General features: G+C 39.1%; 1 long non-coding RNA gene across 1 annotated transcript; it reads left to right on the forward strand.

Annotated features, from left to right (window-relative positions):
* The first annotated feature begins 1,585 nt into the window (after positions 1-1,585).
* On the forward strand, positions 1,586-8,066 carry LOC118965296 (uncharacterized). The gene is made up of 2 exons (XR_016497282.1): positions 1,586-1,946; positions 5,872-8,066. It is a non-coding gene; the product is annotated as an uncharacterized LOC118965296 (long non-coding RNA).
* Positions 8,067-10,081: the final 2,015 nt, after the last annotated feature.

Raw genomic sequence — 10,081 nt, forward strand, 5'->3', positions numbered from 1 at the left:
ACATGTGGTTGTCGATCAAATTTCCCGAGTTTTCCCCGCGTTCCCAGCATAAGGCGCTAGTAGATTCAGGCGCAGCTGGGAACTTTATCGACCATTCCTTTGCAATGAGATTAGGGATCCCTATTGTGTCTGTTGATGTTCCCTTCCCTATACATGCCTTAGACAGTCGTCCTTTGGGGTCGGGGCTAATTAGGGAGGTCACAGATCCGCTCACTATGATAACGCAGGAGAATCATAGGGAGCGAATTAAGTCTCTTCCTCATCGACTCTCCTGTGTTCCCTGTTGTGTTGGGGATTCCCTGGTTGGCTTCGCATGATCCTACTATTTTGTGGCAACAGAGGGCTCTCAAGTGATAGTCCCGTCAGTGCTCAGGGGGGTGTGTAGGTGTTTCCTTAGGTGCCACTAAGGTGGAAAGTCCAAACCAGGTCTCCACCATGCACATTCCCCCCCGAATATGCCGAAATGGCACTCGCCTTCTGTAAAAAAAAGGCGACTTAATTACCACCCCATCGACAGGGGGATTGTGCGATAGATCTCTTGGTAGAAATTGCACTTCCCAGGAGTCACGTGTATCCTCTGTCACAGGAGGAGACGGCGGCTATGGAGACATATGTCACCAAATCTCTGGGACAGGGATACATTCGGCCTTCCATCTCACCTGTCTCCTCAAGTTTATTTTTTGTGAAGAAGAAGGATAGAGGTTTGTGCCTGTGTATTGATTATCGAAGTTTAAATAAGATCACGGTAAAATACAGGTACCCGCTACCGCTCATAGCCAGTATGACCGAGTCATTACAACCTGGTGCGTATCCGGGCGGGAGATGAGTGGAAGACAGCATTTAGCACCACTTCTGGGCATTATGAGTACCTCGTCATGCCATACAGGTTAATGAGTGCTCCATCAGTCTTCCAACCCTTTGTTGATGAGATTTTCAGGGACCTGCACTGGCAGGGTGTAGTGGTGTATATATTGCTAATATACTCCGCTACACGCACCAAACATGTGTCCCTGGTACGCAGGGTGCTTGGGCGACTGTTGAAACATGACCTGTACGTCAAACATGACCTGTACGTCAAGGCTGAAAAATGTCTGTTCTTCCAACAGTCCGTCTGTTAGGAAATTATGATTAAATGACTGAACAAATCATTTTAAATGGAATTGTAACTAAGTAAACTTATACTCTGTTTTATTATATCTGATTAACAAAATGAGTTCATAAGAAGGGATTGTGTGACACGGACAAGGAGTAATTAAAGTTAATGAACACCATTCCAACTAGGAAGAAACAAATGGGTTGGGGACTGTGTAAACAAATAAGGTCGTTAGCCTATGGTTGACCCTACAGAAACTTAGCTCTGGGGTTTTTAGATAAGACAGTGAGTGCATTCCTAAGTTTTCTATTAATTAGAAACTGTCAGTTCAGTGGTGATCGATAATGTTGAGGGGTCAAAAGTTATCTGGGAGTGTGTTAGTAAGTTAGAATTAACTTTTCACCTCACTTTGTCCCAGTCGAGAGGAGGGGATTCTGTTAAAGCAATGAAATGACGTCATGATCTGTATATAAACTGCTGCTCATGATTAAGTGGGAGCGCGCTCCGAGAATAAATTCTATTACCTATTATTGAAAGACTGGTCTGCGTCTATTTTATGCAAACAAGAAATCTTAGAAATTCTCATAAAATAGATTAAGGGCTTTCAATTGATGAAAGCACATTGGCATAATTAAATTACACTAACAATTGGTCCTTCGAGTGGATTCCACAAACTTCTCTGTCATCCGAAGGGAAAAGCCGAAAACCGTGCACGGACGAGTCTGGACTAGTTATTTAAAGACCTGGCCTCAGGCTGAGGTTTAATAATAACAGGCCGGTATACATATCTACGGGCGACAGAGAAGGTGACGGAATCGAACCGGCATTGCTTTTCGCAGTCTACAGGACGAAGGTAAATAGTCTTTATTCTCGAATTTGGGAATTATTTAAGATATTTTTGATTGAATGTGCTAAAGGAGTTTGGATTTAATCAATGATAGTTTCTTGAATATTTTGAACAAATACAATGGGTTTCTACTTTGTGTGTAACCAAAATCGATAGGAAGGAAGGAAACGAGTCTGAAATGACTCGTGGTAAGGTGCACTACCAAAACTAAACTAAAACTTAATAAATCCTGGTTTTGCAAGCCAGAAGGGTGTTAAGAAGGGATATAGGACGTATTGTTAGATGGGACGTTCATGAGCTTATAATTGTATACGGGTGAAATGTAATGTCCAATCAAAAGTCATCTATAGATGAGGTTTCCAGAAAGGAGAAATACATACTGATTATCATTAAAGAGACACACACATAGTCAGACAGAAAAGCAACTAAAGTAACTAGGTAACGGTAAATAGCAGATTCGTAGAAATACTCGCACATAGAAGGTCAAATTAAATATAGTAAGGCATAGATAAGTGATTAAATACCATAGCTACTAGTAACGGTAAGGGTTAAAGATGGGTAGAAATTCCTCAAAGGAGGTGCCGGAACTAACGGGAGACGAGAGTTATAAAGTCAAGAAAAGTGGATAAGGTGAGTCAAAAGAAAAAGATAAAATGTTTTAATTGTAACGAAATTGGACATTTCGCCCGGGAGTGTAACACTCCCTGCAAATGTCACCATCAATATTGTAATTTAACTGAGGGGAAGGTCAGAGGCGACAATCGGGTAAAAAAAAAAGAAGGGTCAGATACAAAGAGAGCGAGATTAATGAGAATCTAACTGAGGGAAAACTTTGGGCGTTTAAATTTGGGCTATTTTCTGTTGTCCAGATGCCGGAATTACAAATACAGACAACTGTAAAATGGGTCTATTTGCGGAGAATCTCAGTCAGTTCCATAGTGTTGGTGGTATAGTGGTGAGCGTAGCAGTCTTACAAACTGCAGTCCAGGGGTCGGTTCCCAGCCGAGGCATTAACTAAAAATATATATATATATCTGAGTTTTTGGTTGTAATTAAACTAATTGTTTTGCAGAGAAAGTTATAGTCACTAGTATTGGTATAAGATATAAACTGAACGTTTTAAATAGTTTGTTTGGTTCAAATTGAAAGACTCATTCAGTCAACTTAAAATAAGGACGAAGCGAATTTTGATGCAAGACGATGTCTGTTCACTAAATGATCTGTTTGAATAATGTATTGGGAATAGAGTCGTAATTAAAATGCTAAATCAAAGACGAGACAGTAACTTAAATCAAATTAATTCTGAATAATAACGGGGAAACAATTACGATAGATTTGTGCCCATCGAAATGTTCTTATAAATTTAGCGAATTGGGAGATGAGAGATGTTGATTGATGTTGTAAACTCTAATTCAGGATTCAACAGATGTGATAAATTAGGTTTGGTTTATCGAACCCGTACTACTGTTGCTGCAGACAGCCAACAATTATTTACAATTCATTGAAAGTCGTTGCGGACCGGGTCGAGGTTGAGCGCTTGTTGATGACATCACTCGCAAGGCACTTTTGTCGCCACGGAAATGATGTCGTGACTAGGGGTAACGGAGAAAATTGTTTGTGTCTTTTAGAAGGAAAACGCGTGCATTATTGTTTCGAGTCTCTTTTCAGAAGTTGATAAAAATGTCAAAATACATTTTTAAAAGTAGTTTGTAAGTCATCAGGAAAGATGCTAAAAACTAGCAGCTGATTCGCTAGGTGGGCATCATTGATTTGTGGCGTTGATTTGGACTGTATTAGGCTATGAGAAAGGGAGACTGAATGTCTGAATTGTAAAACATTGTGGTAATGGATTCTGATAGTTATTGATTCCTGGTTTGATTGTTTATGTAACACCAGTGAATTTGAGCACTGTTTCCATTATGTGGAACCAGGTTAGGGTATTAATGTTGAAAAGCAACCTCTATAGTAAAAAACAATTGCATATGTTTTGGGAAACTAGCTAGGTTGAATTTGGTTATTTGAGCTTTTCCTCTCTGATACGTAGACATCTGTAACAGGGGCAAGATGTTTTTTCTTGAGGAACATGCAGATGATGTTTTGTTTTATCGAGACGTAAATGTGAGTAATTTTGTCATCTGAAGCATTATAGTAGTGAGTCTTTGTATAGTTTGTTTTTTGCTGAGAAAAGTGGTTTGTTTATTTGGTTACTGATGATAGTTTATTCTAGGAGTTGATTTAACTTAATTAAGCATTTGTTCTGGTGTGTTTAAGTAGGATTCTTTATACCGGGACAGATGGAAGTTGTCTAAAATATGTGAGTTGAAGGAGCCATGGGAAAATACGTTTACATTTTTATTAAATATCTGGGATTAAATTACGGATTTCTTACACTGAGAAATGTACGACATTTGCGGCAGAGGGAAAAAGTAATACATTGGATAATAATGTTATCAGGTTAATTGTATCTAAGGGTAGCATGTTCATTTAAGTAAACATATACATTGATGTTGTTTAAAACTTATGATTAATGATTTGAGGTAAAGGGGAATTATCATTAAGGTTTGTAAATATATGCACGTAAAACATTTGTTAGGACTATTTGTTTTATAGCAAAGGTATTTTAAAAAGGCACGCTCACATATGGAACTTTATGAGTTTTTATTTTATGAGTTTTAATTACACAAGTGATTTTTTTTTATTTTAAGGATAAAGGGTTCTTTAATATGTCTAATGTAGTATGGAACATGACTATAAAAGGGTGGTATGACCTATTGACCTTATCATGGCTATCTTTTGAGGTCTGATCAGCCTCAGGGGAGAGTCATTTGTATAATGAATGTGGTCATTTGGGTTATTAGTTTTAAGGTAAATTAATTATAATTGAGTTTTAGTTTGGGGTTAGAATTATTGTTTGAACCGCAAATGAAAAAGTGGTTCAGGATTCTGTTTTACAACATTAGCTGTGAAGTTTTTGAATGGGCTATTATTGATTTGGTATTATAACAGAGAAAAAAATCCTATTTATCATTGAGATTAAATAGGGGAAGATAAGATACATTGAGGTTTGGATAGGAGATAGATTAAGCCAATAGGGCAGGGAATTACATAGAAAAATAAGTTTCAGTTCTTAGGGGTGATAAGTTACTGTAGATAAGGTATTCCACACTTTGCAACATATATTCAATTAATGTTATTGTCAGATAAAATACTGAAGATCCCTGAAGGAAAGAGCTTGTTAGTATAGGAAGGATTTTGATGTGGTTAGCATTTGTTTTGACTTTGTTTGACTATTAGGAGTTTTTTTAAATAGTATTAAATTTAACAGGAATATAGGACATCTGTGATGATTTAGGATTATTGTTAGGATTAAGATAGATTTATTAAGGAAATGTAAGGACTTTAGAGATTGCCACCCATAGACATGTTTTTTCAAAAATCAATGATTTTAGATAAAGTCAAGCAGTTAGAAGTTTAGTGGTATTTGAGAGATATGAGAGAAAAGGGTTACAGTTTAAATCGGTAAATATATATATTTAAGAAAATGTATAAGTAGCACAGATACTTCTTAAAGTAGATAAGAAACTTGACAGAGAATTGGTACAGGATTGACATGAATGGACGCCCAAGGGAGAATTGGACATGTGGAAAATTAAAGGGGGCTCCTACATGATAATGTCAGACATAAGGATAATTTACTAATCTTGCCTAAGTCATTGTTTAAGAGTAGGCAAGGTTGTTACCTGGGCAGAGCCAGGTAACAAAGGGGGATGGGTAAATTGTGTTCTAGGATAGGATGTGACCTACAGGATAATTAACTGATAAAAAAATAAAAAATAGCTAACAAGTAGGTATAGAAGTTAAAGATATAATAGAACAAATGAGAAACTGTTTGTTAACCAAACCTGTACGTCCAAAATTGTATGCACTACAGGTGAATTACAGGTGAAGTCACTCAATCCAGTCCCTGAGGCCTGTTGAGGGGACCATACCAAGGACTCCTGGTGACAGCTAGCTGAAAGAACTACCCGGATTCATATCACACTGCGGGAGGGACACCTTGACACTGTCGAACAATAACAGAGTTCGAGAGGAGAACTGGAATTAACTGAATTCTGGGGGCCATCTCTCGAATGAAGAATACCTTACCTGTCCTTTCCTTACTGTTCTTGTTCATAGAAGTGAAAATGTGTCTGACTCTTGCTAATGATGTGTTTTCTGGAAGAGGGTGGGGCTTTATAGGTGAGCTGTCCATCCTAAGCTGTATGGTTGGGAGACCTTATTACTACACCATGAACCCGAGAAGGCCAGAGGGTAATATTGACATAGTTAAACAAGGAGAAATTAGTATTAACCAAGCATAAGAGATCACTTGATCTGGATAAACAGGAAGTGAGAGTAGGATAGGGAGGGATGTCTCAGTGGAGTTCTATGTAGACCAAGTGGTGTCTCTGACTCCTTGGCAGTTCAAGACTAAGAGTAGCTATTATGGAAGAAATCTATGCAAGTCTCTGTGTAGTTCATGGAAACAAGTTATAGCTCACATCATGTGAGGAGGCTACATAAATCTACATACCCAGCATGGAAGGAGATGGAGTGTAGTGAAAGTAAGGGTTTCAGTTGATAACCTAGTGCATTACAGGTAGAAAAAGTTAGAGCAGCTGATTGCTCTATAGTCAGTAGAATACAAGCAGAGTCCCTGACAAAGCAGATACTGACTGTGGAGTTGTCCAGAGCCAAGCGCCGGTGTGGATAGTTCAGAAATGGAATTATTCACCTAAGGGAACAGCCTGTATGGTAAAGCTATTCATGGAAGCAGGAAAGCCAGATAATAAGTTGTATGGATTTGCACTATTTATATCCACATGTTCCTCTGAAATCTGAGCTTCCTCCTTTCACAGAGGCAACGGGAGACTGTTTATTGTTTGATTCAGTATAGTACTCCTGGGAAATATGTGGGGCAAAATCAGTACTGCAATAGGACAGATAATGTTACTTCTGATGCGACCAATGAGTGATTTGAAAGGCTGGTTGAGATCTGGGGATTTCAGTAAGATAAGGAGGCCCAGGGCTCACATCTGTTGGTTGTGTGGGAGAATGACATGATGGCCCGAGTATTACTGGCTAATTGAACAGAGGTATGTGTACTGGTACATTTGAGAATGTCTTTCACACTCATTCAACACCATGACATGATGTTGACTAAACGAGAGAAAATAAGTACTCCGACGGGTTCTTTTGATGATAGGGTTTGTATTAATAACATTGTGGTTCCAAAGGTGGCAGATGAGATCAAAGCTATAAATTAGATCCTGGCAGGATTAGTCAAGTATTTTTTGGTGGTACACTCTCAATGAGAATGTGGATTGGATCAATTATATCTGTTAAAAATCCACAGCGCTTCACCAATTATATCAGAGAGGTAATGAATGGTTTGGCAGAATAGAATAGTCTTGAATGTTTGCTGGCTGAAAAGGGTAGGAGGAGTGTATGGAGGTAATTTGGACTCCGGGGATATACAGTTAGGATGGATCAGTGACCAAGGCCTTGTCTGGTTTACACACCCTAGTTCACGAGTTGGCAGTAAACTCAGGGGTGGATACTTCTCTGACTAATTGGGTTGACAGTGTGTTTGGAAGATGGAAAAATGTTATGATTACTGTGTTATGGGCTACCTTCACCTGTGTGACTGTGTTAGTTTTGTACGGATGTGGTTGATTACGTGTATGAAAGTTATAATTTCCAGGACTCTGGAGAAATCAATGACACTTCAGATGGTGATATATGGACCAATCCTAAGGTCTGACCAGTGGAATACAAAATACATGGCTTGGACGTAATAGAAGAATCCGGATCTTTTCACTTGCGAGGAGACCATATTTGATGTCTGCATTGACACTCAATAGCCTCATCCTTTAAATATATGGAAATTAAAATCAATAGAAGATTGAGGCTCTTCCACCTAAAACCAAGCCGGGGCACCGATATAGATTCACACATGTCTCAGCCTGAGTTACTTTAGCAAGAAGAATAATAAAGATACGAATATTACTGAACCGGAGCATGTGAGAAATCACACCACTGTTTCATGATCAGATTCAAATAAAAAATAAAAAAGTTATCCAATGTTGCGGAGGTGCAGCTTAAAGTTATTTACCCGAGAGAGTCAATAAACGCAACAGCCTCTTCATGTGTATAGAGCTTTTTAGGCGATCCGTTGACCATAATCTTCAACGTGGCCGGGTACAGCAGTGCGTAGTCCATCTTCATTCTCTTGAGTCGAGCCTTCGCCTCATCAAACGCTTTGCGTCTTCGTACAACCGCTGTGGAATAATCATTGAAGAATGAGACCTTTGGACCTTTACATTGACCACCATCAGAGCCGATGTTTCTAGCCGCATCCATGACGCGCTGCTTGTCGGTGAAGTTGTGGAACTTTATAACCACTGTCCGTGGGCGCTGGTTGGGACCGGGTATCGGTGCTTGAGAGCAATGGGCTCTGTCCAGCTTCACACGACCAGCCTTAGTGTCCATTTGTAGGTAGCCAGGGATCCATTCCTCAACATTTTTACTGAACGTGTCCCTTCAGAATTTTCCGGGAGTCCCACAACACTAATACTGCATCTGCGTCCTCGATTATCCAAGTTGTCAATGTGCTCCGCCATTTTGCGCACCTGTTTCTCAAGTGCTTTTATCTTAGTGTCCATAGATGTAGTTGAAGTTTCCACTGTAGCAATTCTTCCTTCCGCCTCATCAACACGTTTGACAACCCTCTGTAGTTCAGCTGAATGGCCTGCTATTGCTTACAAGACCGTTCTTATCTTAACATCGATCACTTTAGTAATGTTATCAGTCATCTTTTGAATCACCAGGTCCATTGTGCCTGGATCCGCAATGGTGTTAGCTTCACTAACATTAGCTAGCTCCTCCTGTAAAGCTACATGGATGGTGGTTTTGGTCGAGTTCTTAGTAGTTCTGTTGGGCATGTTGTCGGAGATTTTTGAGAAATAGCCGTCAAGACTCATTGTAGGATAACTTATTTAGCCAATTCTACCACTTTTTCAAGCTAGGAGATTCATGTAAAAATATAAATTTACGAATGCCACGGGAGCTTGCTGAAACACAGTGTTCTCTCTACGGCGCCATTTTGTCCCCAATTTATTTATTTATTGATACATTAGGAAATTAGTCTAGCCACCTATCTAAACTTGTAGTAATCATGGCCAAATTACCAACTGGGCAAGTGCCCAGGGGCCCTAACCTCTAGGGGGCCCCAATTGATTTTGTTAGCCACTCTCACTCAGCTAACATATTAACATGGCATAAGTGATGGCAAAATCTGTAGAATTAACGTGTGTAGCGGCTAACTGTATAGCTAATAGGCTATGTGTTTATAGATCGGCTGAGGTTAATTTAAGATACAGCAACCAATGTGATAATGGTTGGGGTTATTTTAGCTTGTTTTTCTTGTTCTACTAATATAATTTTAGAGTTTTTAAAATGTATAGAAATGCAGTAAATGAGCTTCCATTTCTTAACATTTCTTGGATGACTGATCTGTCTACAAAACTGGCAAAATTGGCTTAGACTACCAATTGTGTGCAAATATATATTTTATGGATTTAGCATGGCAGTATTTCCCTAAAAATGTATACTATTTTCTTGCATCAAAGGAAGTAATAAAACCACATCACTTTTCCTTATAGTTCTCATGGAGTGAGTACTTGACTGTCAATCTAAGGACCCATGATGCACTCTCTTCCTCAAAGGGATTTGAACCTCACTCACTGAAATGGACAGCATTTTAATGTACATTTACATACAGTGGGGATCCAGAATTATTGGATACCTTGATAAAAACGAGCAAAAAAGCCTGTATAAAATAAATACAAATACTGAGCTATATTGTATGCAAAAAACAAAATGTTGGAAAAGTATATTTTATACTCATACAATTGCTCAGAGAAATCGATTTTGTTTAACAAGTAATACATAGAAAATCTCAATAAGGCTCCCGAGTGGCGCAGCGGTCTAAGGCTGTGCATCACAGCGCTTGAAGCATCACTACAGGGTTCGATCCCAGGCGGTGTCCCAGGCTGCGTCGTTAGGGGAGGATTTGGACGGCTGGGATGTCCTTGTCCCAT

The sequence above is a fragment of the Oncorhynchus mykiss genome, chromosome 7 (genome assembly GCF_057628025.1).
Source record: "Oncorhynchus mykiss isolate SJ-2025 chromosome 7, ASM5762802v1, whole genome shotgun sequence".
NCBI lineage: Eukaryota > Metazoa > Chordata > Actinopteri > Salmoniformes > Salmonidae > Oncorhynchus > Oncorhynchus mykiss.